Raw genomic sequence first — 27,856 nt, forward strand, 5'->3', positions numbered from 1 at the left:
AGACATCCCGATTTTATCGTAAAAGATTATTTTAAGGGACGATGTGATGTCCGATCATCGTCTTATCAAGTGAGTGTATAGTCCCTTTCATAAACACGATTTTAATACAAGTATTGGTTGAATGTATTATATATATGTTATGAGTGAGTGTGTGGTTACTTTCTTCTAACACATAAATATGAAGTATTTGGTATGGAATACGTGCTATGTGTTTATATATTGTTTGTTTATTTAAGGTGGACGTGAAATGAATGTTTTATATAGGTTCTAAATGAGTTAACATGTATTTGTGTTTTAGATCTACAAATATGTTGGGTAGAACATGGGTAGATGGAATAATTGGTGTGTAATGAAAGATGGTATAAGTGAACCTTGGTGACTATGGAGTTAGCGCCTGATAAATTGAACCTTGGTGACTATGGAGTTAGCGCCTGTGAAAGTGAACCTTGGTGACTATGGAGTTAGCACCTGTTAAAGTGAACCTTGGTGACTATGGAGTTAGCGCCTGTTAAAGTGAACCTTGGTGACTATGTAATTAGCGCATGTTAAGTGAACCTTGGTGACTATGGAGTTAGCGCCTGATAGCTATGGATTTAGTACCTGATAGATAAACTTTGGCAACAATGGACTTTGTGTCAATTCCTTAGGTCAATCCTTAGGAATGAATGAAGGAAGGATAGTCGGTTCTTAGGCTAAAACCTTAAGAAATAAAGAAGATAATGGGGATGGGTAATTGGGTTGATTGTTTGATGATTGAATATAATAAATATATTATTATGGGTTGACAACCCTATATGCTCACTAGGCTCCCAAGCCTAACCCACTTAGTTTTCTTTGCATTACAGGTAATGGCATAAGAGTATAAGTTGGTGGACATGACGAGAGATTTTGGATTATAGATCAGTAGTTATAAATAACTGTTGTAAGGTCTATTTTATATTGTTTATGCTTTTGGTCTTTATCGGAACATGACATCCCGAGTTTTTTTTTTATATAATGAAAATACATTTCTTTAAAGAAATGCTTGGATAAATTCTTATCATATTTTGTTTTGGGAAAAAAATTCCGCAACTCTTTTAATCAAAGGATTACTCTGATTTTATAAAACAAAGCATAAAAAAATCGGTATTTTTTGGTCGTCAAAATGGGGATGTCACACGGAAGAAGGCGGCAGCCACCACCTCACGGTGGTGGTTATGAGTTTCCTTGATTATTCTGGCCACTAAATACAATTTTACAAAAATATCCAAATGAGCACACACACACAAAATAACACACTATAACGACCCAAAAATCAGGGGTAAAAATTTCATTTTTAATATTACCCAACAATAATTACAGTTTATTCCAAACATTCCAAACATTGTTAAATTGAAACATTTATCAGAGTTCATCCCAAAATCATTCATTCCGAAAATCATAGGTTGGTGCACTGCGATCAATCTGAGCCCTTCATTTCCAAATCGATGAAACTTGAAACCAAAACTGTAAACCATAAGCACAAAGCTTAGTGAGTCCCCCAGAGAATACCCCACACACAATCCACATAACACATATCGTATTAGCTGTAAAAGCTATCTTTACCGTTATCACGTATCAATTAGCTATAAAAGCTACTCTACCACGTATCACATCAAATAGCTAGAAAATCTCTCTCTACCATTAGCACATATTAATTAGTTATATAAGCTACTTCTGCCTCATGTCACATATCAAATAACTATAAAAGCTATCTCTACCATTGGCACATATCAATTAGCTATACAATCTATCTCTACCGTTAGCCACAAAGGCTATCTCTACCATTAGCCACAAGGCTATCTCTACCATTAGCCATAAAGGTTGTCTCTACCATTAGCCACAAGGCTATCTCTACCGCATCACACATACATACATATCACACACCTCTACATAGCAAGTATACCAAATATCATAAAATGGGTCGGCCTTGGTGCCTTAGACCCATTGTTCTGGTGAGAAGACTCACCTCTCAACTTCTGAACTGATAAGATGAAATCAGACATATCGCACACATTGCTCCTTCTCAACTGCCCATAATCATTAGGTGATTAACTTCACACAAACCCGTAAATACCCTCAAGTCAACTCTGGTCAAAGTCTATGTTTGTAGTCAAGGTCAACAGTCCATATTGACCTCGACTCGTCGAGTATAATTAGCCACTCGTTAGGTTCCTTGCTTAACTCGTCAACTCGCCGAGTCACCCGAGAGACTCGTCGAGTTCCATGATGTTCACGGCTGTAAACCACCAACCGAACACCCTTGACCGTGAACAAGAAAACCCTCTCGACTCGCTGAGTCACTTGCACGACTCGCCGAGTCCTCTTGGTCCCTTATTTTTACGACCCTTTCCAGTGGAACTCAAGGTCCCAAACTTCATATCTATACTCTACTAGTGTGGATAGCATGTAAAGTTGCAAACTTTACGTGCATGCAAGGCCTCACATGGCTATAACACCAAAACTAACCTTCAAACAATGTTTTCACGCATGGAGAAGGAATGAGCTTAATAAAAGGTGCAACTTTATGATATTTGGGACCTAAGTAGGTCCAGATCTGGAACCATATCCTTGTGATTGGTCCAGATCTAAGCTTGCTTCCATTTCCTCAAAGTTGGTCGTAAACTCTCAAATAGAATCTAGGCTTAAGATAACATATTCATACCTCAATTCGATGCCCAAGACGAAATAGATGCTAGATCTAGTATATGCCCCTTGATACCTCTTCTTTAAGCTTGGAATCCCTTCCACAATCCTAAAGTTTAAACTCCCAATGCTCTTACTTCACACACCCAAGTGTTTGATGGGTTTTGAGCATTCGAACACTTCCTAAGTGTACATGCAACCCTAATAACCTTGGATCTATGTTTGTCTAATTATCATGCAAAGTTGAATTTCCAAGGTTATATTCCTATCTAGAATACATGGGGAACAATTTTAACTTGAATGAAAGATAGAATAACTTACCTTGTTGTTGCTTATGTTCCTTGAAACCTTGTGAGCCTAGCACCCCAAGTGTGATGCCTCAAATGCTTCACACAACACCAAATGCTCTTGGAAAGACCTTTGAGATAACACACACTTCTCAAAATCGGCCAAGCCCTCTAGTTTCTTAGTGTAGCCGATTTTGGTGGAGAATATGCTTCTTATATAGTGTTGACACATCTAGGGTTACACCATGTAAACCCTAATGTGTCATGACTCTTCATTTCCATGACCCATGGGTTTGTAACTCCTATGGAGCATCCATGGAGCATCCTATGGGTAGAACCCAACTTGATAATCCATGGAGCCTCTTAGCCCACTATACAAGATATGGATGATTTACATAATCAACCCATATATTTAATTAGTTATCCTTTGATCACTTAATTAATTCCAAATTAATTCTTTGATCAACTAATCAAATAATATTATTAATATATTAGAACTTATAATATATTAATAATCTCCAAGTGTTATTTCTCTCATTTAGTATATCCAATTGCATGGTGCCATGCAACCCAAATGGACCATGTCAGGTCGGGTCAAGTACACACCTGAAATAGTTATGGACTTAGACACCTTATCCAACAGTCTCCCACTTGGATAAGTCTAATAACTATATCTCTAGTACTTCAGGAACCGACCGGCAATCGTATCTCTTTCAAGGTCTCTCGGAACTGAGAAGATGATGGTACGCCATTTAAGATAAGTGATCATATAATCCTCCGTTCTAGATATCAGTCGGACAAATACATGGAACATTGTCTTGCTTATTGTCCAGCATTTGTTTCCCGATTTCCGATTTGTTTGACATAGAACTTGATTGAACACATCAACTTAGTTCTGACCGGGCCCGATACATGGGTCAAAACAAAATCATCGAGGGGCCCAGATATCAGCTTCTAATCCAAGAAGGAATAGATAAACTTCGACTCATATGTTTGTTCTACCACTCATTGAATTACACACAAAAGCACGTTTTATAACATCGAGTTACCAATGCGTTTTCGTACAGTCAATGCATAACCAACTTGTAAGTAACAAATCATATCTCTAGGTTTGAAGACTTATATGATATTACCGTCTCACGATCACTCGAGATAGAATTCCATGAAGTGATTCCAGTGAGCGTGGGTTGAGTCCAATACTCAGAACTTATGAGCACTCATGATTGTTGTAGCCTTGTCCAAGACCTCTACAACCAAACATGACAGTCTTGATTCATATCTACTTCCAACATATGACCGACTGTGGAGGTTTGAATAATATGTTATACCAAACAAAATTATTCTGGAAGTCAAAACATGCAAAAGAAATATAGTAAACGATCGACAAGAGATAGCAACACTTTACTCATAAATAAAACTCCTTTTATTCATCATCTAATGTCAATTACACTTTACAAATTTCTGGGTTATCTAAGTACTAAATCTAATATCATCCTTCAACCCTATGCTCCGACCATGCTGAAGATGCTTAATCCGAGTCAGTCCCTTTGTGAGGGGATCTGCCGGATTCTCATCTGATGATACCCTCTTTGCCACGAGGTGTCCTTCTTCGATCCGATGTCTAATGAAATGGTATTTTCTGTCGATGTGTCTGGATCTCCCATGACCCCTTGGTTCCTTGGCTAAGGCAACAACACTTTCACTATCACAGAAAATTTCCATTGGCTCTTTAATAGCTGGTAAAACTCTAAGGTCTCCAATGAAGTTCTTCAGCCATATCGCCTCCTTTGCTGCCTCGCTAGCTGCAATATACTCTGATTCACAAGTTGAATCAGCCACTGTCTCTTGCTTGGAACTCTTCCAAGAGATTGCTCCTCCGTTTAGGGTAAAGACCCAGCCCGACTGAGAGCGGAAATTATCCCTATCAGTCTGGAAGATAGCATCACTATACCCTACAACTCTCAAGTCATCACTCCCATCGAGGGTAAGAACCCAGCTTAGTCCTCCGTAGGTACTTGAGGATATTCTTTACCGCAGTCCAGTGTGCCTTGCTAGGGTTCGCCTGATACCTGCTAACCATGCTCAAGGCAAAAGCTACATCGGGTCGAGTACACGTCATAGCATACATGATCGATCCTACAGCCGAAGCGTAAGGTGTTCGAGTCATTTCTGCTATCTCAGCCTCAGTGCTAGGGCTTTGTGTCTTACTCAATCTGGTGTTACTCTGGATGGGTAACTCTCCTTTCTTGGAATCCTGCATGCGGAATCTCTTCAGCACCTTATCTAAGTAAGTACTCTGACTAAGTCCAATTAGTCTTTTACTCCGATCTCTCAAGATCCTTATCCCTAAAATATAGGCAGCTTCACCAAGGTCCTTCATAGCGAAACACTTCCCAAGCCAGGACTTTACCTCCTGCAGGGTTGGAATGTCGTTTCCTATGAGTAGTATGTCATCCACATACAATACCAAAAAGCTAACTATACTCCCACTAGCCTTGACATACACACAAGATTCATCTTCACTCCTAGAAAAGCCAAATTCCTTGACCTTTTCATGAAAGCAAAGATTCCATCTGCGAGGTGCTTGCTTCAATCCATAAATGGATTTCTCAAGCTTACACACTCTATTAGGGTACTCGTTGCTGACAAAACCCTCTGGCTGACTCATGTAAACATCTTCAGCCAACTTTCCATTAAGGAAAGCGGTTTTGACATCCATCTGCCATATTTCATAATCATGAAATGCAGCTATGGCTAACAGAACCCGAATAGACTTAATCTTGGCTACTGGAGAAAAGGTCTCATCATAATCCACTCCAGGAATTTGAGAGAAGCCCTTTGCAACCAGTCTAGCCTTATAAGTGTGTACTTTACCATCCATGTCGGTCTTCTTCTTGAAGACCCATTTGCACCCTACTGTCTTACGACCTGGTACATTTTCAACCAAGTTCCAAACTTGATTGTCATACATGGATTGTATCTCGCTATCCATAGCCTCTTTCCATTTAGCAGACTCGGGGCCTGCCATGGCTTCCTCGTAGCTGTTAGGGTCATCTTGACTTACTAGTGTCCCATCACTAATAAGTGTCTCACCTTCTGCAGTAATATGGAATCCATAGTAATGCTCAGGTGCACTCCTAACTCTCGTGGAACGTCTCAGAGGTACAAATTTGTCAATTGGCTCAACAGGAATTTCCTCCTCAAGTTGAGGGCTAGAGTTTGAAGTTCCTTCACCGCTTGATTCTTGAATTTCTTCAAGATCAATTTGCCTCCCACTGTTTCCTTGGCTTATAAACTCTCTTTCTCGAAAGACTCCTCTTCTTGCTACAAAGACCACATTGTCACTAGGTCTATAGAAGAGGTAACCAAAGGATCGCTGTGGGTAAAAATACACCTCTCGCTTCGAGGTTCAAGCTTATCATGAGTCTCGCGTCTCACGAAAGCCTCGCAACCCCTAATCTTGATGTGGTCTAGTTTAGGTACTTTACCAGTCCACATCTCGTGAGGAGTTTTGGCAACTTTCTTTGTAGGGACTAGATTAAGAATATGGGCGGCAGTCTCTAAGGCATACCCCCAGAATGAGATTGGTAGCGTAACTCGACTCATCATGGAACGAACCATATCTAACAAGGTTCGATTACGCCTCCCAGCCACACCATTCAACTGTGGTGTCCTGGGAGGTGTCAATTGTGAGACTATCCCACATTCCCTTAGATAGTCGAGGAACTCTGAACTAAGATACTCACCACCACGATCGGATTGAAGCATCTTAATGTTCCTGCTAAATTGATTCTCGACTTCCTGTTTAAATTCCTTAAACCTCTTGAAAGTCTCTGACTTATGCTTGATCATGTAGACATATCCATATCTACTATAATCATCAGTAAAAGTCAAATAATAACGATTAGCATCCCTTGTGGCATGTTTGAATGGTCCACACACATCCGTGTGTATAAGGTCCAATAAACCTTCACCCCTCTCACACGAACCTGTGAAGGGTGACTTTGTCATTTTTCCAAGTAAGCATGATTCGCAACTATCATCTGACTTTAGGTCAAACGACTCCAAGACTCCATCCTTTTGGAGTTGGCCTATGCGTTGCTTGCTTATATGTCCAAGACGGCAATTCCATAAAGACGCTTTATCCAAGTTATTATTAGTAGAATCAATACACAAAACATTATTTCCTAAGTTATCCACAACAGATACAGCTTCATACACACCATCACAAGGTAATGCTTTAAAATAAAGAACATTATTAAAGAAAGCATCAGTAGAACCAACTTCATTATTAAATGAAAAGGTAAACCCTTGTTTGTACAAAGCATGAAAGGAAATAATATTTCTTGCCATTCCTGGCGAGTAACAACATTTATTCAAATCTAAACTAAACCCACTACTTAGCGATAAAGTATAAACTCCAATCTTGGTAACAGGTAAAGCTTTCCTATTCCCCATGATCAAGTTTATTCTTCCTTGCTCCACATCCTCACTTCTTCTTAGTCCCTGCAAGTCACAACAAATATGAATACCATAACCGGTATCAAGGACCCAAGAATTAGAATGGGGTGAGTTATTAGAAATGATAGTGTAAATACCTGCATGGTTGGGTTTAACTTTCCCATCCTTCACATCCTGCTGGTACTTTGGGCAGTTTCGCTTCCAATGAGATTTTTCATGGCAATAGAAGCATTCAGCCTCTTTTGGGTCAGAAGAAGGAGTAATGAAACTTTTCTTGGTTCCACTTGAAGAAGAGCAATCAAGGGTCCGAACCTTGGTACCCTTAGAAGAGGTATTTCTCTTCCTCCCTCGACTTTTCCCGATTGCCAAAACCGGAGTAGAGTTTTGAGTAGGAGTGATAGCAACCGACTTCCCCTTAAGACCTGATTTTGCGGTCTTGAGAAGTCCCTGAAGTTTGCTGAGGGTGACTTCTTCCTTGTTCATGTGATATGTCATGCGGAATTGATCATAGCACGATGGTAAGGAATGCAAAATAATATCTATTGCAAGATCTTCCGGGAAGTTCACATTAAGCTTCAGCAAACGATCCACATACCTTTGCATTTTCTGCATGTGGCTCGTGACGGATTCCCCGTCCTTCATCATGGTTGTTATCATGGAGCAGATGATTTCATACCTCTCTTGTCGTGCACTTTGATGATATCTTTCCATCAAATCTTGGTGCATTTCATAAGGTTAGAAATCCTCATAAGACTTTTGGAGTTCCGCTGTCATCGTGGCCATCATGATGCAAGCCACTTTCGTAGCATCCCTTTCATGTGCCCGAAATTCAGCGATCTCCTGAGGAGTTGCAGTGGACTCATCAATCTCCTTAAGCTCCTTGTCAAGGACATATTCTTTGTCCTCGTAGCGGGTAATCATCCTGATGTTTCTGATCCACTCATTGAAGTTGGATCCATCAAAGGTGACTTTCCCACACAAGTTCATAAGGGTAAAGGAGCCATTAGGATTAGAGCCAGAAGCATTGTTGAAAGACATCTGAAGAAAAGAGAACAAGATTAGTTTAGATATAAGAGAGTCCTTAATAAAACACCCAAATGTAATATTAAGGCTAGGATCCAATCACAATATAATATAACTTAGAAGAGGTATGCCGTAATCTAAGCTATATCATATTTGAAAGGTAGGTGAATGACGATTCACCAATTTCCACCACGAAAACCGCAATATTTTAGTATTAGGTTTTTGAATGGTTCTTAGAAATTCCTAGATTCTTTGAGATTCAATGAACTTTTCAAAGGCATGTTTCAATCTCGAGTGTGCCCTCCAAGTTTTGTGACTGGGATACCGAGGATCACAAAACGAGGTGTGAAGTAACCATGCAAATCACTTGGTACCCTTAAAGTTTATCACTCAATCGATGTGCCGGTTAACCACACACGCTCCATCGATACTATAATAAACCCTAAGTCACCCTTTACCTACCTTGTTAAGTCCAAGTTAGTGTGCCGGTTAACCACACACGCTCCACCAACGACTTAATCAAAGTGTAAAGTGTAATTTCATGGAATAGCACCTTATTCACATTTTTCCTAAAGTAACTAAGATTGGGAATTTAATAAAACATTTAGTTACTTTATAATATTCATCATACTTTGAATGAGAATTAATAAGTCCTTGTCTTACCCGTTCGGCTAACGACCCTCCATCGATCAAGCAAGCGGTGGGTGAGAGTGGACACCCATTAAGTCACAATTTTATAGGCAAAAACCTTATACCCACCTTATAGACCGGCTTCGTGAATGAGGCGTACTAGCGGTAAAACGACTTTGTTCTTATACATATATATATAATTATTAAATCATAATAATATAAGTATAAGGGTTGAATTTTAACTTTTAAAATTCTAGGGGTTGGAACTAAAGTTTTAACTTAACTTTACTTGTTCCATAACTTGAGGGCAAGTTTTGTAAACTTTCAAAACTTTTCATTTCTTGTAACTTATGAGTTTAATAGAGTAATAAAATGAGGACTTTTCATTTTTCCTAACTCTTGTGTTCTTTTAATGGTTTTTAATCCAAGAGACTTTTGGTTTTCCATAACTTGAGGACAAGTTATGGACTCCATTAAAACACATTATGATCATGAATTAATCTACCACATAGGTTACAAATAATTCCTATGATCATCTAAACATCATAAGAACAAGAATATGAATATGAACACTTTCAAGAATCAAAATCACATTTAATCTTTGTAATTTTGATAACTAGTTGTTGTAAATTAGTTAGAAAAGACATTACACCTTCTAAAAAATGTTTTCAAGTACCAAAACATTTTAGGGTAATGATTCTAATCCATTTCCAGCAACTCAAGTCGAAATTCTGCACTCTGTCGACCCTACTCGCCGAGTGCATAAACCTACTCGCCGAGTAGGTTGAAGATACACATGAACTCGACGAGTCCTCCCCATGGACTCGCTTAGTCCATCAGTCAGACAGTAGAATTTTCGACTTTCTTCAACTTTTAAGCACAAATAACAAACAAACAAGCCTAGGCTCTGATACCACTGATGGGTTTTGAGCATTCTAACACTTCCTAAGTGTACATGCAACCCTAATAACCTTCGATCTATGTTTGTCTAATTATCATGCAAAGTTGAATTTCCAAGGTTATATTCCTATCTAGCATACATGGGGAACAATTTTAACTTGAATGATAGATAGAATAACTTACCTTGTTGTTGCTTATGTTCCTTGAAACCTTGTGAGCCTAGCACCCCAAGTGTGATGCCTCAAATGCTTCACACAACACCAAATGCTCTTGGAAAGACCTTTGAGATAACACACACTTCTCAAAATCGGCCAAGCCCTCTAGTTTCTTAGTGTAGCCGATTTTGGTGGAGAATATGCTTCTTATATAGTGTTGACACATCTAGGGTTACACCATGTAAACCCTAATGTGTCATGACTCTTCATTTCCATGACCCATGGGTTTGTAACTCCCATGGAGCATCCATGGAGCATCCTATGGGTAGAACCCAACTTGATAATCCATGGAGCCTCTTAGCCCACTATACAAGATATGGATGATTTACATAATCAACCCATATATTTAATTAGTTATCCTTTGATCACTTAATTAATTCCAAATTAATTCTTTGATCAACTAATCAAATAATATTATTAATATATTAGAACTTATAATATATTAATAATCTCCAAGTGTTATTTCTCTCATTTAGTCTATCCAATTGCATGGTGCCATGCAACCCAAATGGACCATGTCGGGTCGGGTCAAGTACACACCTGAAATAGTTATGGACTTAGACACCTTATCCAACAGTGTTTGCGTCTATAAACACTCTCTTATGATGTTAAGGAAGGCTACAAAGGTGTATGATGATGTTTATATAGGGGGCAAACCACGAAACTAGGGTTTTCTCTAAACAGCTCTGACTCGCCAAGTCGAGCCATCCGACTTGCCGATTCGGTTCTGAGCCGCGTCCAAAATGTCTCGACTCTACTCGACGAGTTGATCTCCCAACTCGCCGAGTCCATGCATAAAACATCCCCAATTTGGCAACTTTCCAACCAACACCTGAACCAGGTGTTACAAGTCTCCCCCACTTGAACTAGACTTCGTACTCAAAGTCTGCTAACCCAAACAAATCGGGGTAATGTTGTCACATCTCCTCTTCCGGTTCCTAAGTCCACTCGGAACCCTTCCGAGGCTGCCAATGCACTTTCACCAGTCTTACCTCCTTATTCTGAAGAACCTCCGTCTTTCTATCTAGAATGGCAACGGGCTTCTCAATGTAGTTCAAGCACTCGTCCACCTGGATATCACCCAGTGACACAACCGCGACCTCGTTTGTGATACACTTCCGAAGTTGCAACATTTGGAATGTGTTGTGAATCTAGCTAAGCTCCTCTTCCGAAACCTGATGATCCCTTTCTAGGGCGACACCTTCAGCATCACGAGACCCAAGAATGAACGAATTACTTGCAACCTGATCACATGTGCTTCATCTAAAAGTTGAAGCCTCACGGTGGTCTTTCTTCCTGACAGACTGCCCACATTGAATTATCAACGAACTGGTTCCACCAAAAAACTTGTCTAAATAAAATACTTCCCACTCGGAATGCCTTAAGGCTTCCTAACAATGAAATCACAGATCAACTACGACTACCGAATAACAAGCAATTCTACACACAGACACCAAAATGTTGAAGTCTCTCCTAACCCTCTTGTTGTCACATGGCTATTTTCCATAAGAATAACTGGGGACCTCCCTGGCCCCAACCTATCTACCAACTGTCCGGAAGACTGTACAGCTACCCGATTGCTGAGCCAAACCACCCTCAGCAGTCCCCTGCGACCTCCAAAGGATACTCGTCTAACAAAAACTGCCTAATCTCCTTCAATCCATTTGATCCATCTGATCGAGATAGGGTGACAATCTGTCGCCACTGAATCCGATGCAAAAGGTGGATACTACAGCAATAGTAGTAGCCTTACATCATACCCGGTCTCCTCCGACCTAGCGTTTCCTGATCCCAACACGTCGTCGGTCTATTACAGATAGAGCCACCCAAGACACATCACAATGGCTTAAACTACCATTAAAGAAACCCGTTCACCACCATGGAATTCTGCCCTCAATTCCCTTGGCATATAGATGCCCCATATTCCATCTCACTTAAACAAATCCCACACAGCTTCCGATTCAGGTTCCTATCCAATTTTAAATTGTTACTCCGCTCCTATCCATAGATCCTCGATTCGACATTTGCATAACGCCCCATGACTTCCCATCATCCTTTACTCGACTAATTAATAAATACCCTTATCCGATTCCCTGAGACTTCTAGTCTTGCACCTGGGCCAACCACCAGGTTCCTATGAGATCCCATAACAGGGATACCCAGCTGTAACCCTACAAAACCGTGCACTACTCGACCATTAGATCCCATTTCACAAGGTCCAACCCTTAGCTTATCAGTCTCTACCGGTCCCAACCTCAACTCCCATACACGTCCGAGCTTGCCCCCGAATAACTAATCGATCAACCACCTCGGGTCCTGATTCTAATTAAGCTTTGGCTCTCCCACAACCTTGCGAACTAGCCTACCCTAGTCCAAATCACCTAAAATAATCCGCGAACGCAACGACACCCCCGCAGTCTTACAAAACTCTCTACCGCTAGTGAGCGCTACAACTCCCCCGCAATCTTACGACATTATACCCTAACTGACCATTAGTGAATGATACGGTTCCCCGTAGTCTTACATCACTTTCACCCCAATTAAACATTAGTGAATGCAAAGGATCCCCCGTAGTCTTAGAACACTTTCACCCTTGCTTCTGTCCTGGATACCCGGACGGTTCTCCCCCACTTAGATTCAACTAGGTCCGCTCGGCACACGAAAATTGAAGCATTCCCAATCCTCATTACGTTCCAATGCTCACCTTGTTGACGACCGGTGCTTACCAAAGCTTGAACACCATGAATAAGCCTTCTAAAAGAACATGATTCTCAAAAACCAACCAACGCATCTTGAGTCCCAACTATGCCAATGATTCTATCTGTTCACACTAGTACCACGTTCAAATCTCAGAGTCCAAAGGTCAGATGCTCCCATAATACTTCAGCGATAACTCGTTCTTCCTTTGACAACCCCGAAATCCTTTCTAAATATAATAGCTACTGGAACCTAATCAAAATTCCCTAGTGCAAACCTTCGAATCAACCCCGACCATACTCAATATGACACTCAAATGCTAGGAAAACCGCGATATATCAGGAGATTGATGGGTTTGAGCCAAAAGAACATCCTAAGTGCTCATGCAAACCCTAATTATTTGATCTAGGTTTCTCTATTGTACATGCATTCATCCAAGACTTTCAAACCCTAGATCTAGTATATGATATTCGAAATTAACATAATAAACAGATCTAGTTGATTACCTTGTTAATGATTGAAGATCTTGAAGCCTTGAGAGCTTTAGCACCTCAAGTGGTTTTCCTCTAACGAATCACAAACACCAATAACAATTGGAGGAAACAAGAGAGAGAGGGGATAGGAGAATTTAGGCTCTAGGACTTCTAGGGTTCAAGTGGCCGAAATTCCCATGCTCAAGGGTCCTTTATATAGGTGTTGGAATTACGGTTTCAGTCATTATCCTTATCTGGTTACTTAGCCACCAAGCAGCCCATAAGATAATTCTAGAATCCCTATCATGGACGAATTCTTAAGGCTTTATCCCTAGAATTCATCCACCCTATCTATTAGGGTTTCCTTGTCGAACTTTGCAACTATCACATAGTTACAGTTCAATCCCCTTAGTTCAATTAACTTCCTTCTGATAAAAAAACTAATTCTTAATTAATTCTTGACCAATGTTAATTAAACAAACATGATTTCTCTTTTAATATATTATTCTTATAATATATTAATAAACCATAATCACCTCTTTCTATATTATTCCTCCGGTCAAGTTGCTTTGGTGAAGGCAACCCAAAAGGACCATGCACAACCGGGTCAAGTACATACCAAATATAGTTATGGAAATAGACACTAATCCAACATTCTCCCACTTGGATAAGTCTAATAACTATAAATGCAAATGTAACTTCTGGATCCGATTAGCAATCACAATTCTCAAAACTCTTGATCTTATCAATAAATGTCCTTATGATAAGGGGTCGTATAATCCTATGTTCTAGATTTTGTGCGGACAATTACATGGAACATAGTCATACTTATGGTCCAGCAGTTTTTTCTCGATCTCAGATTCATTTGACATAGAACTTAATTGAACACATCAATTCATTCGTGACCGGGCCTGACATATAAGTCAAACCAAATCATCGAGGGGCCCTAATATCGCTTTTATCCTCTTAGAATAAAAGTAACAGATAAACTTCGACTTATATGCATTTACCATTCACTAATCAAATCATACACAACAATGTGTTTTATAAAATCATGTTACTGATGCGTTTATGCATTATCAATGCACAACCAATTAGCAAACAATAAACCATATATGTAGGCTTTAAGACCATATGCTATTATCGTCTTGCGATCACTCGTGATAAATTCCATGAAATGATTTCAGCAAGTGTGGGTTTATTCCAATGCTCAAATGAAGTTCATAAGCACTCATGAAGATTGTAGCAAACTCTTGCTATGTCTAACACACTTTAGACAGTCTACACACCAATTCATGACAATCTTCATTCATACCTACTTCCAACATATGAACGACTATGGACCGTTTGAATAGTCTTATTATTCAGGAAGTCGAAACATGCAAAATGAAGCAATAGGTAAACAATTAACATAAGCCAGTAACATTGCTAATAAATAATACTCTTTTATTTAATAATCAAATGTTAATTACAATTAACATAAGACAGTAACATTAACATAAGACAGTAACATTACTAATAAACAATTAACATAAGACGGTAACATTACTAATAAACAATTAACATAGGTAACCAATTAACATAAGACAATAACATTACTAATAAACAATTAACATAGGTAAACAATTAACATAAGACAGTAACATTACTAATAAACAATCAACATAGGTAAACAATTAACATAAGACAGTAACGTTTCTAAACTATCTAATCTAAACTAATATCGTCCTTCAGCCCGATGCTCCTAGCCAGTTGCAAGTGCTTAACCCTTCTTAGTCCCTTCGTAAGTGGATCTGCAGGGTTATCCTGATGATACCCTCTTCACTACGAGGAGTCCTTCTTCCACCCGATGTCAAATAAAGTGATATTTTATCTCGATATATCAAGATCTTCCATGATCCCTCGGTTCCTTGGTCACGGCAACCATTCCTTCATTATTGTCACACCCCGAAAACCGAAGGCGGAAACATTTCCGGGGTTGACTCCACGTTGAGTATCAAATCCAATGCACATTGTAAGTATAGTAAGGCAACCATTACATTACATATTGAAAAGTTTTACAATTGTTTCAAAAACAAAGTTGTACAGTTGTGATACATAGTATATATATATATATATATATATATATATATATATATATATATATATATATATATATAAACAAAATGAAACATGTCTTCTGCGCACTCCATATTTGGAGAAAAGGATCTTCGGGTACCTGTTCTAACGTTGACCTGAAAACGCAAGCGGTTTTGAAAATCAGCATAACGCTGGTGAGTTCATAAGCGGTTTTTGTTTTGTGAAAATGTTTATGTTTCCTTTTCATTTCTGAAAATGTTACACACACCAAGAAAATCCCATATTTTCTTAAAAAGGTTGGTTATTGTTTCACAATATGTAAAGAAAAGTTGTACACTGAAAAACACGTTCACCCATGTGAAAATGTACAGTTAGGTTATCTGGTTTGTTATACTGTTCTTGTTATGTAAATGTTTCCCAGGAAAGCCCCATGCTTTCCTGAATGTTGGTTTACAATGTGAAAAATGTATTCTGTTAGACCTGGTTATGTACAAGGTTTCTCAGGAAAGTCCCATACTTTCCTGAATGTTGGTTTCCAATGTGAAAGATGTATTCTGTTAGACCTGGTTATGTACAAGGTTTCCCAGGAAAGTCCCATACTTTCCTGAATGTTGGTTTCCAATGTAAAAGATGTATACCGAAACCTAGTTATCTTGTGAAGTGTGTTAAGTTATTCATTATTACTATTGAGTAAATCTCTGTTATCCTAATTGCGAGTTCCATAACCATACGATAGACTAACTGTGGCAATAAGAAGTCCACATCACCTTATGAGTTTCGGCACCCTTGAACCATTTCGTTTCGGTTGTAGCTAGCAGCCATGTGTAGGGTAGTCAGCGCCGTATAGATCTATACACTCAAGTCACGCTCTCTAATCCCAGAGATTCTGGTTACGGGTGTAGTCCTCCACTCGCGTATCTTTGTGGAGTGTTCGCTGAGGATGTGTCTCCAATCATACAGGAATAACAAATTTACTAGTAATAATATGATGATCTTGTACTCGCGTATCTCTGTGGAGTGTTACCGAGGACAAGACAGTGTACAAGTTTTATGTTCATATGTTCTAATGTCATGCTTTTAACTGATAAAATGTGGAAAAACCATTTGTGAAATATATAAAACATAACAGTTTATAAACCCATTTCACAAAAAATACGTTTACGTAATCTTCATGTTCAAATGGTTATCAGTTGTGTCTATCAGTGTTAAACGCATATAAAATGTGAAACACACACACGAAAACAAGTTTTGAGTACAAGAAATCCCTTGTACTTTGCTTGTGTTCCCTCCTGAAAACAGTGAAAAACAGTGAAAAAGGGTAGGGGTATGAACTCACCGCTTAATGTAGAGATCGAGTGTCAACGGATGCCCTGAACTCCTATGGCCCCTATTTTTCACGTGACGACACATAAATGAGTTAGAACTAAGGTTTTTCATGACTAAACATGATGGGAAACCATCCTTAGGGCTTGGAATTACTAAGAATAAGTGTCTTATGATCCAAACTTAATGATTCATGCAAGTTTAGGGCCAAATATGGGTATTAGAGTGGGTGTATGGTCTTGAAAATGAGTGTGCGGATGGGGAGTACGGCCAGGAGTGTGTGTGAGGCGGCACACAAGAGTGTGCGGCCGTACAGAGGGTGTGTGCGGCCGTACATAGGAGTGTGCGGCCATACACTCCTCATTTGAGTCCATATGTTGATTTTTGAAGTGTATGCTCTTTCATACTTGGGAGTTTTGAATGTGTGCTGCCCCCATATGAAGGTGTGCGGCCGTACACCTTCATGGGATGATGAATATGATGAACATAATGAGTTTTAAGCTTGGGATCCAAGTGTTTACCACTATACATAGCTTGAAGATGAAGTAGATCACGATTATGAAGCCTTCCAAGTGTTCTTAGTTGGTGATTTAGAGAGAGAAAGTAGAGAGAGGGAAGAGAACATCTAAATGAATGAATGAAGGGGGTATCCATCCATAAATTGAATTGGGTGTGAGGTTGAGGGTGTTTTCGGTTGGGTGTGTGGCCGTACATACAGGTGTGTGGCCGCAGACACCTTATTTAGTGAGCTTGGCCCGATATTGTGATACTAAACACTCTCCAACCCTTCCTAAGACTCATATCTTAGATTATACTAAGTCTAGAGAACTCAATGAAACTACAAGATTTAATAAAAGACAATGAACTCAAGTTTTAGTGCTAGATCAATTACATGGGTTAGAAGTTTCGTGTTGTCACAATTATCACATAAAATTTCCATAGGCTCCTGTATGTCCGGTACCACTCTAAGGTCTCCAATGAAGTTCTTCAACCATATTGCCTCCTTTGATGCTTTGCTCGGTGCAATGTACTCTGATTCGCACGTTGAATCAACTACATTCTCTTACTTGGAACTTTTCCAAGTCACTACTCCTCCAGTTAGGGTAAAGACCCAGCCCGACTGCGAACAGTAGTTGTCCCTGTCGGTCTGAAAATAGGCGTCACTGTACCCTCTCACCTTTAAGTCACCACTCCCACCGAGGACTATAAACCATTCCTTGGTCCTCCGTAGGTACTTAGGAATATTATTGATTGTGGTCCAATGTGCTTTAACAGGGTTCCCTTGATATCTACTGACCATGCTCAAAGCGAAGGCCATATCAAGGCGAGTACAAGTCATAGAATAAATAATCGAGCTAACTGTGGAAGCGTATGGTACTTGGCTCATCTCCGCTATCTCGAATTCGGTACTCAGACTTTGAGTCTTACTCAACTTGGCATTACTTTGGATTGGTAACTTTCCCTTCTTTGAATTTCGCACACTAAAACACTTTAGTACCTTGTCCATGTAAGTATTATGACTAACTCCTATTAGTCTCTTACTTTTGTTTCTCACTATCCTCATTCCCAGAATATAGGCAGCCTCTCCGAGGTCCTTCATAGCGAAGCACTTCCCGAGCCAGGACTTAACCTCCTACAGTGTTGGGATGTCGTTTCCTATTAGTAGTATGTCATCGACATACAATACGAGGAAGCTTACAATACTCCCACTGGATTTGACATATACACATGATTCATCCTCGCTTCGTAGAAAACAAAACTCTTTGACTTTCGCATCGAAACAAAGATTCCATCTGCGAGATGCTTGTTTCAATCCATAAATGCACTTCTCAAGCTTGCACACTCTATAAGGATGCTTCTCATTGACAAAACCCTCTGGCTGAACCATGTAAAAATCCTCAGCCAACTTTCCATTAAGGAGAGCGGTTTTGACATCCATCTGCCATATTTCATAGTCATGAAATGCAGCAATGGCCAATATCACCCTAATAGACTTTATCTTCGCAACCGGTGAGAAGGTTTCATCATAGTCAACTCTAGGAGTTTGATTGAAACCCTTCGCAACTTATCGCGCCTTATAGGTGTGCACATTCCAATCCATGTCGTCTTCTTCTTGAAGTTCCTTTTGCACCTGACTATCTTACAACCTGGTACATTGTTAACCAAATTCCAAACTTGGTTCGTAGACTAAATCTCGCTATCCATCGCCTCTTTCTACTTCACAGACTCCAAGCCTGACATGGCTTCCTTATAGCTGTTAGGTTCATCCAAATTCACTAGTGTACTATCACTAATGAACGTATCCCCTTCGGTAATAATATGAAAAACCATAAAACTGGGGTTGAAACCTAACTCTTTCGGAATATCTAAGAGGTAAGGACTCGTCAATCGGTTCAACCGGAGTTTCCTCCTTGGTTTGAGCGCCAGCGTTAGAGGTTCCTTCATCGCTCGATTCTTGAATCTCTTCAAGATCGATTTGCCACCCACTATCCCTTGGCTTATGAGTTCTCGCTCACAGCAAACCCCTCTCCTCACGACGAAGACAACGTTGTCACTTGGTCTATAGAAGAGATATCCAAATGACTTATGCAGGTAGTCTATGAAAATACACCACTCACTACGAGGTTCGAGCTTGTCATGAGTCTCTCGTCTTACGAAAGCCTCGCAACCCCAAACCTTGATATGTGACAACGAGGGAGCTTTCCCTGTCCACATCTTGTGAGGTGTTTTGGCAACCTTCTTCGTAGGGACTAAGTTAATGATATGGGCGGCCGTCTCTAAGGCATACAACCAGAATGAGATAGGTAGTGAAGCAAGACTCCTCATGGAACGAACCATGTCTAGCAAGGTTTGATTACGCCTCTCAGCCACACCATTTAACTGCGGTGTCTTAGGTGGCGATTGTGAAACGATTCCGCATTCCTTTAGGTAGTCGTGGAATTCAAGACTTAGGTACTCTCCACCTCGATCGGATCGAAGCATCTTCATTTTCCTGCCCAACTGATTCTTCACTTCTTGTTTAAACTCTTTGAACTTTTCAAAGGTTTCTGAATTGTGCCTGATTAAGTAAATATATACCCATATCTGCTATAATCATCGGTAAAAGTCACATAGAAGCGGCTCGCATCCTTTATAGTGGATCTAAAGGGCCCACACACATCGGTGTGTATGAGATCCAATAAACCCTCACCCCTTTCACAAGTGCCAATAAAGGGTGATTTGGTCATCTTTCCAAGTAAACAAGACTCGCACATGTCATCGTCCCTAAGTTCGAATGACTCCAACACTCCATCCTTTTGGAGTTGAGCTATGCGTTTCTTGTTGAGATGTCCAAGACGACAATGCCACAAGCATGCTTTATCCATACTATTGGAAGAATCCACACACAACACATCATTTCCTAAGTTATCTACAACCATCACAGTTTCATATATTCCATTACAAGGCAATGATTCAAAATATAAAACACTATTAAGATAAGCATAAATAGAACCCTTTTCATTATCAAATGAATATCTAAATCCTTGTCTATAGAAACGATGAAATGAACTAATGTTTCTTGCCATATCTGGCTAATATCAACAATTATTTAAATCGAAACCTTATTCATTACTAAGCACTAGGGAATAAACTCCAATCTTGGTTACAGGCGACGATCTTCTGTTTCCCATGATTAGATTTATCTTCCCACGCTCCACATCCCTATTTCTTCATAGTCCCTTCAAATCAGAGCATATGTGAAAACCACATCCTGTATCAAGAACCCAAGAAATAGTACGCGATGAATCATTAGATTTAATAGTGTAAATACCTACGAAGGACGACTTGATCTTCCCATCCTTGATAGCTTGTAGATCTTCTGGGCAGCTTCATTTCTAATGCCCTATCTTGTGGCAGTGGTGACACTCTGCCTCCTTGGGGTTTGATTTAGGTTTAGCAGAAGCAACTTTGGTTCCACTAGAAGAGGTGCCATCTAGGGACTTTCCCTTGTGGCGACTCTTTGAGGGAGCCTTCCTCTTCTTACCCTTCCCTTGCCCAATAGCCAAAACAGGGGAAGCAGCAGGAGCGGGAGTTGATGCAACAAACTTATCTTTGAGATTTCTCTCAGCAGTCTTTAGCAAGCCTTGAAGCTTGCTCAAAGTGACCTCTTCCTTATTCATGTGGTAGGTCATGCGGAACTAGTTGTAGTAGGGAGGCAAGGAGTGAAGGATAATATCGATTGCCAGTTCTTCGTCGAAGTTAACATTTAACTTCAGCAGTTGATCAACATATATCTACATATTTTGCAGATGAGCGGTAAGAGATTTTCCATTACCCATTTTAGTAGTGATCATTGAAGTGATGATCTCATACCTTTCTTGCCTCGCAATTTGGTGGTACCGGTCTAGCAAGTCTTGATGCATTTCATAGGGATACATGTCCTCATAGGACTTTCTGGAGTTCTGCAGTCATGGTCGCTAACATGATGCAATGTACTTTCATAGCATCACGCTCATGGGCCTCAGAGGCCACGATCTCTTCAGCAGAGGAAATGTTGAGGTTGATTTCCCTCAGCTTCTCATCAAGGACATACTTTTTGTCCTCGTAACGAGTGACCATACGGATGTTGCGGATCCAATCATTGAAATCAGACCCGTCAAAGATCACTCTCCCACACAAGTTCATGAGTGAGAATGAGCTGGAGGAATTCGAGCCAGAAGAATTGTTGTTGACGTTCGACATCTAAAAAGGAAAAAGAATAAAGTTTGATTAGAAATTAATCCCCATTTAAACACCCAAATGAGAAATTAGGGCTAGGCTCCAACAACATTATTTACAAATTAGAAGGGGGATGTCGTAATCTAACAAGTAAATAATTTGAAGGTAAATGAATGACAATTCACTAATTCTCCATCATGAAAAACGAAAAAGATATTAAGTTTTAAATGTATTGAAAACTCCTAGATCTTTTGTGATTCATTGAACTTTTCAATGACATGTTTAAATCTCGATATGCCCCTCTCGTTTGTGACTGGGATGCTGAGGATCACAAAGCGGGTGTGAATAACCATGCAAATATACATGGTGCGCTCATTATTATAGTCACGTATTTGATGTGCCGGTTACCCACACACGCTCCATCGAACTGTGACAAACAATGAGTCACCATTTGCCACCTTTTCTTAGAACCCAATTTGTGTGACGGTTAACCACACACGCTCCACTAACGTCTTAGTAAAGGTACAAAGTGTGATTTCATGGAATTGAATCAATTTCACTTTTGCCTAAAGTAACTAAGATTGGGAATTTTGGAAAAACATTTAGTTACTTTAATAATTCATTATACTTTTAATGAGGAAAGAGTTGCCCTATCCTATCGGTTCGGCTAACGACCCTCCACGAATCAAACAAGCGGTGGGTGAGAGTGGACACCAATTAAATGGCCATTTTATAGTCCATAACCTTATACCCCCCCCCCATATATATCGACTTCGTGAATGAGGCCTACTAATGGTAAGACTAGCATTTAAGTTATACATACATATATATATATATATATATATATATATATATATATATATATATATATATATATATACATATATATATATTAATCTTATAATATTATAGTATATAAGGTTGAATTTTAAACTTGTAAAATTTTAGGGTTTGAAATTTAAATAGTTTAAATTAAACTTTTAATCAAAAATTTAAATTTCAAAACTTGAGGACAAGTTTTGAACTTTTTAAAACACAAAGGATCAAATAGCAAATAATTTAAATTAAACAATTAATTTAATGATTATCTAAATTTGACATAATCAATTTTATTTACAAGATAATTCAACAATTAATTCAAATAATCAAATATTATCAAATAAGGAATTTATTATTCAGACAATTGGTAATTATCTTTTCATTTGGTAAGGATAATCATATAATAGTAATAAAATTCAGATTTGATTAGTCAAAAATGATTTAGGTAATTATCCTTAAGCAAAACAGCAAGAAATCCCAAAAATCTCTCTGTCTGACAGCTAAACTTGTCGAGTTCACATTGGAACTCGTCGAGTTCATCAGACAGACATCCCAAGAATTGATTTTAAAGCATGAATGAATAAACAAGTCATCAATACAACAGAAACCAAATAAATATCTGATACCACTGATAGGTTTGAGCCAAAAGAATATCCTATGTGCTCATGTAAACCCTAATGCTTAGATCTAGGTTTCTCTATTGTACATGCATTCATCCAAGACTTTCAAACCATAGACCTAGCATATTATATTCGAAATTAACATAATAAACAGATCTAGATGATTACTTTGTTGTTGATTGAAGATTTTGAAGCCTCGAGAACTTTAGCACCTCAAGTGTTGTGCCTCTAATGAATCACAAACACCAATAGCATTTGGAGGAAACAAGAGAGGGAGTGGAGAGGAGAATTTTAGCTCTAGGACTTCTAGGGTTCAAGTGGCTGAAATTCCCATGCTCAAGGGTCCTTTATATAGGTGTAGGAATTAGGGTTTTAGTCATTATCATTATTTGGTTACTTAGCCACCAAGTAGCCCATAAGATAATTCTAGAATCCCGATCATGGAAAAATTCTTAAGGCTTTATCCCTAGATTTCGTCCACCCTATCTATTAGGGTTTCCTTGCCCAAATTTTGCAACTATCACATAATTACAGCTCAGTCCCCTTAGTTCAATTAACTTCCTTCTGATCACAAAACTAATTCTTAATTAATTATTGACCAATGTTAATTAAACAAACATGATTTCTCTTTTAATATATTATTCTTATAATATATTAATAAACCATAATCACCTCTTTCAATATTATTCCTACAGTTAAGTTGCTTTGGTGAAGGCAACCCAAAAGAACCATGCACAATCGGGTCAAGTACATACCAAATATAGTTATGGACTTAGACACTAATCCAACAGAGATAATGTCGTACTACTCAGGCAAATTCACGGTTTGGAGACGACATATAACTCTTCTTGAAGGTGCACATAACTCAACCACCATAAGAGATAATAACCAACAATACGCCTTCCCATGCTGATGAGCAATATCCGCTATTAAATACAGGCAACGCTGGTGGGGAGGAAAAAGGGTACATAACTCGCACCCTTGCCTGCAGGAGTTCTGATCTCCCTTGTCTGACCCTGCAAAGTGGTGTCCCTCCCTGCTGGGCTCCAACTCTACCCTCTCTTCCAATGGTGATCCTCAAAATAGCCGGAGCAGATGCACTCACCGCTCCTCTCTGATCCTCAAACGGTTGATCTCCTTATCACCTTTCTGATCGCAACAAATATAACGGGCTTCCCTTCCTGTGGGCAATCCCTGAAAACATGACCAAACCTGCTACACTCGTAGCAACCCACATCACTGAAAATATTCCAACAACGACTCGGAGCAATTACGATATACGCAAATTCCACTCCGTGAAGTACATCCATCTGAAGATCCCTCAAAGATTCCTCGACATGCTGAATGGAATTTGTCAACCCTTGCTAACCCAAACAATAGCAGAGTACCAACCCGAGATCCATCTTATCATGTTTCCCAAGCGATCCAAATCCCCGATATCCACCGGAAATGGCCGAAGAGACCATATCCATGATATCTAAAGGAATCCTAACCACCTCCTCGTGCTATGTCTCAACTGTCCTGATTGCATGACGCAGCCCCTCATTCTGATCCCAAAGACAATCCAACCCTTGGAACGAATCTTCATCGCATAGTTTCTATAACGTTGCACTGGATCCGACCCTACTGGCCTCTCAAATATTGATCCAAACTCTTAGGTCTCCACCTGAAACCCTCCAATAACTTCACCTGATCTAAACCTCTCTTATTGAGGTACTCCTAATCAATCTTCCGTCCTCAGCTCTGTGACCCATATCATTCAGGGTCTCGCACCCTGATCCTCTTACTAGCTTGATCGTCATGGCTACACTCCAACAGCTGTAGCAATCTCTGCTGTAAACAGGCTATGAACTATTTCCAAGACATAGTTTCCAATCCCGAAAATGCAATATATTGCATAATCAATCCTTGCCGCCTGATACCAGAATCCAAGGCGAACTCAAAATCGAGGTAGTCCTTCCGCTATCTGGCTCACCACCGGAGCCTGGACCAAACCCTGGTCCTTCTCCTTGCGTGCTCATCCATATTCTGCACAACAGCTATCCCCATAGTTCAATAAAAGATTCGCTTTCCCATGCTTCTTAGATTCTCCAAGACTCTTACTGATTCGAGTATGGATCCTATGCTTTCAGTAGTATGGGCCCATACTACCTTCCACACCTATCCATACTTTCCTCAGCAATCCTCCCGAATCCTCTAAGTCACCAACCCCGATGATGCATCGAATATCCACTAAACCGCAACACAATATCCATCGAAGCACCTCCTAGGCTTCCAACCTCACTGAACCGCCTCACTATCTCACTGGAGCATAACCTAGGCTTTCCTAGGTTCCAAACCTCATCCTGCCATCAGCTGCTGAGGAACTCCTCATGATGCCAGCCATCCACCTCCTGAATATCTTCATATCCACTTAATGGCTGACTCCCATCACTCAAGAGTTCCACAAAGCACAAAGCAAGCAGCATTCGTGCTGTAGCACTCCGATCCAAAGAACTGCCATAAAACATTCCGCACACATATCGCAACCCGCGCTATCCACATCCATCCATCCTCACTGTCGGCTGGTGTATGCATGCAAATTATACACAAAACAGGATCTAACAGAATGTTGAATAATAGACTCTACCCGAGGACCACAACCAGACGAGGAATAGGAAATAAGGCCAAATCAATTATTCTAAGGCTATAATGATCCTAACCGTATACAATTTTGAAAGCATACACATAGCAGTTACAAATACCAATTATCATTCTCATTCCAGCATGGCATCCAATATTCTCATGGCTACAAGCACCACATATCAGGCCAACCTATTGCTGACTACTCAGCACTAGCATGCAAATCTACCAACTCATAAAATATATACAGACATCCCCTAGCCCTAACTATCATGTGATTCACGTATTCACAATCATATCATAACAGATAACAAATGTGGGTATTATGGGGAAACTTACTCGATCTCGGTTGATTGCATGCACCACACCCTTTCTTGTCTTAGAAATTCTTTACTTAAAACATTCTTCTTTTGAAAACTTCATAGATCCTCGTTTTGAGTTCAGACTCACCCGAAAGTATGTCTGAATCCCTCAAACCAAGGCTCTGATACCAACTTGTAACGACCCAAAAATTTGGGGAAAATTTTTCATTTTTAGTATAACCCAACCATAATTACTATTTATTCCAAACATTGTTAAAATGAAACATTTATCAGAGTTCGTCACAAAATCATTCATTGCGGAAATCATAGGTGTGTGCATAGCGATCAATCCGAGCCCTTCGTTTCTAAATCGATGAAACCTGAAACCAAAATTGTAAACCATAAGCACAAAGCTTAGTGAGTCCCATAGAGCATACCCCACACACAATCCACATAACACATATCGTATTAGCTGTAAAAGCTATCTCTACCATTATCACATATTAATCAGCTATAAAAGCTACTCTACCACATATCACATATCAAATAGCTATAAAAGCTCTCTCTACCATTATCACATATGAATTAGCTATATAAGCTACTTCTGCCTCATGTCACATATCAAATAACTATAAAAGCTATCTCTACCATTGGCACATATCAATTAGTTGTACAAACTATCTCTACCGTTAGCCACAAAGGCTATCTCTACCATTAGCCACAAGGCTATCTCTACCATTAGCCATAAAGGTTGTCTCTACCATTAGCCACAAGGATATCTCTACCGCATATTATGCATACATACATATCATGCACCTCTACATAACAAGTATACCAGCTATCATAAAATAGGCAGGCCTTGGTGCCTTAGAGCCATTTGTATGGTGAGAAGACTCACCTCTTGACTGCTGAACTGATAAGCTGAAATCAAACATATCCCACACATTGGTCCTTCTCAACTGCCCACAATCATTAAGTGATTAACTTGACACAAACCCATAAATACCCTCAGGTCAACCCTGGTTAAAGTCTATGTCTGTAGTCAATGTCAACAGTCCATATTCACCTCGACTCGTCGAGTACAATTAGCCACTCGTCGGGTTCCTTGCTTAACTCGTCAACTTGCCAAGTCACCCGAGAGACTCGTCGAGTTGCTTGATGTTCACGGCTGTAAACAACCAACCGAACATCCTGTATCCCACACGTTGGTCCTTCTCAACTGCCCACAATCATTAGGTGATTAACTTGACACAAACCCATAAATACCCTCAGGTCAACCCTGGTTAAATTCTATGTCTGTAGTCAAGGTCAACAGTCCATATTCACCTCGACTCGTCGAGTACAATTAGCCACTCTTCAGGTTCCTTGCTTAACTCGTCAATTCGCCAAGTCACCAGAGAGACTCGTCGAGTTCCTTTACGTTCACGGCCGTAAACAACCAACCGAACACCCTTGACCGTGAATGAGAAAACCCTCTCGACTCGCAAAGTCACGTGCATGACTCGTCGAGTCCTATTAGTCCCTTATGTTTACAACCCTTTCTAGTGGAACTCAAGCTCCCAAACATCAAATCTATACTCTACTAGTGTGGATAACATATAAAGTTGCAAAATTTACATGCATGCAAGGCCTCACATGGCCATAACACCAAAACTAACCTTCAAACAAGGTTTTCATGCATGGAGAGGGAATGAGCTTAATCAAAGGTGCAACTTTATGATTTTTGGGACATAAGAAGGTCCAGATCTGGAACCATATCCTTGTGATAGGTTAAGATCTAAGCTTTCTTCCATTTCCTCAAAGTTTGTCATAAACTCTTAAATAGATTCTAGGGTTAAGATAACAAATTCATCCCCCAATTCGATGCCCAAGACGAAATAGACGCTAGATCTAGTTTTTTCCCCTTGATACTGTAACACCCATAAAATTCGAGCAAATTTAAAACTTTTTAAATAATTTGAAACCATTCGATTATTACAATTTTTTTCAAAATAGTTTATTCATCAGAGTTCCCAACAATCATAATTGTCAATCGAGGAAGTG

Source organism: Lactuca sativa, chromosome 8 (genome assembly GCF_002870075.4).
Source record: "Lactuca sativa cultivar Salinas chromosome 8, Lsat_Salinas_v11, whole genome shotgun sequence".
Classification (NCBI taxonomy): domain Eukaryota; kingdom Viridiplantae; phylum Streptophyta; class Magnoliopsida; order Asterales; family Asteraceae; genus Lactuca; species Lactuca sativa.